Raw genomic sequence first — 2,025 nt, 5'->3', positions numbered from 1 at the left:
CCTGAACTAATAGCAGGAAAATCAAGAGACATAATGAATAGAATTAAAATAACTAAAGGTTTATAGACTTTCATTATAAATAGCTTTTGGTGATGGACTCATGAAAATCTTTCACTTTTATAATAAGATATCTTTGGAGACCTAGGGAAAGAAACTGATGCTTAAAACTGGGGGGTGGGGGGGAAGGCTTACAGAAGAATGCAGCATTGCTTTCTTGGAAAAAAAAATTACAAACTATTGTTAGGGAACTATTGGATGAAACCTCCTGCCTAGATAGGATAATGACCACTTGCCTGAGCTCCTCACAGCAGGAGGTCCAGATAGATAAGGAACACAGAGTTGCTGCTATAAATATGGCAGAGGCCAGAAGAAGAGGAGATGACCAACCTCCCAGGATTATTCTTCTGGAATACATTTTGGCTAAGAAATGAATGTGCCAGCAGGAAGGATCTTGAGTCAGACTATGGGCCAAGCAAGATGATTGGCCAGAGACAACCAGGAAACTAACTCCATTGCTATAAAATTGGACACTGGGAGAGCAGTTCTCCTGGGTTCCTTTACCCTACTGCTCTCCTCTTGGGTGCCCCTTTCCTAATCCCATTTCTTAAAATTTGCAGTTTGTCAGCATGTGTGTCTCCTTGGACAATTCATATCCAAGTGTTAGACAAGAGCCCACTCTCAGGCCCTGAAAGGAGTCCCCTTTCCTGCAGCCCTATGATGAGAATGAATTCGGAGTGAGAAAAATTTATCTTGTTCAAAACCAGGGGCCAGTCCTTAATATAGCAACAACACAAGAGAAGTCTTTAGAAGATATTTAACTTGCTGCTCTCATGTGGACTCCATGAATCACTATATCTAGCAAAACATGAGAAATCTGAGAGCTGGAAAGGTTGACCAAGTAAGAAATAGATGACTGAATTAAAACCCAATGGATATTCTTGCCTGGCAGGGGAGATACCATAATCAAAAACATGTTTTTCCCAGAGCAAGGCTAATCCATTGCATTTCAGATGTGCTGACTACTGTGATTTCCCCAAATGTGGGAAACTCAACTGCATAATTTGTGGTAGTGGGGAACTGTGTTCATACTTTTCCCTGGTGTTAAAACAATGGAGAGGGTAAACATATGATTGAAAGTGAAATAAAATGCCAAAATCTAGGTCTAGATATGTACATAAGATATATCTATCAGTAGATATGTAGAGATTTGTTGTTGTTGTTCAGTTGCTAACTTGTGTCTGACTCCTCTCGACTCCATGAACTGCAGTACACCAGGCTTCCCTGTCCTTCACTATCTCCCTGAATTTGCTCAAACTGATATCCATTGAGTCAGTGATGCCATCCAAACATCTCATTTCCTGTCGCCTCCTTCTCCTCTTGCTTTATATATAGTTTACTAGCTTGAGTAAATCTTCCAGAACTCAGTAAAAAAAAAAAAAAATAGATTAACATATAATGCAAAAATTAATATGTTAAGAATGACCATCAACTAAAATAGTGGAGCAGGTAACTCCAAGGAGCTATCCCTTCAGAGAATCACTGAAAGATCAAGCAAAAATTGTTAAAATCAACTTAATCAGAGATCAGGAAAACAGTCAAAGGAAAATTTAACAAAGTGAATGCTAAATTAAGAAAAGGCAACTAAAAAAAAAAAAAAAAAAGAAAAGAAAAGAAAAGGCAACTTATAAATGATAGAGAAACTATGCCATTTTTACTTGCCTGAGGCCCAGTGCCACTCTAACTCAGCTGTAGTCTTATTCATTCCTGAGGAAGCGGGGGTGGCAGTTCAGTTCAGGTCAGCTGCTCAGTCAATGCAGATGGTGACAGCAGCCATGAAATTAGAAGACGCTTGCTCCTTGGAAGAAAAGCTATGACCAACCTAGACAGCACATTAAAAAGCAGAGACATTACTTTGCCAACAAAAGTCCATCTAGTTAAAGCTATGACTTTTCCAGTAGTCATGTATGGATGTGAGAGTTGGACTATGAAGAAAGCTGAGTGCCAAAGAATTGATGCTTTTGAACC

The 2,025-nt window shown here is 39.2% G+C and overlaps 1 non-coding gene across 1 annotated transcript; it reads left to right on the top strand.

Annotated features, from left to right (window-relative positions):
• Positions 1-934: 934 nt before the first annotated feature.
• On the top strand, positions 935-1,098 carry LOC139186018 (U1 spliceosomal RNA). The gene has a single exon (XR_011569593.1). It is a non-coding gene; the product is annotated as a U1 spliceosomal RNA (small nuclear RNA).
• Positions 1,099-2,025: the final 927 nt, after the last annotated feature.

This window comes from Bos indicus, chromosome 11, assembly GCF_029378745.1.
Source record: "Bos indicus isolate NIAB-ARS_2022 breed Sahiwal x Tharparkar chromosome 11, NIAB-ARS_B.indTharparkar_mat_pri_1.0, whole genome shotgun sequence".
Classification (NCBI taxonomy): Eukaryota; Metazoa; Chordata; class Mammalia; order Artiodactyla; family Bovidae; genus Bos; species Bos indicus.
Note: the sequence above shows the minus strand (reverse complement) of the source record. Positions and strands in the feature narration are given on the sequence as shown.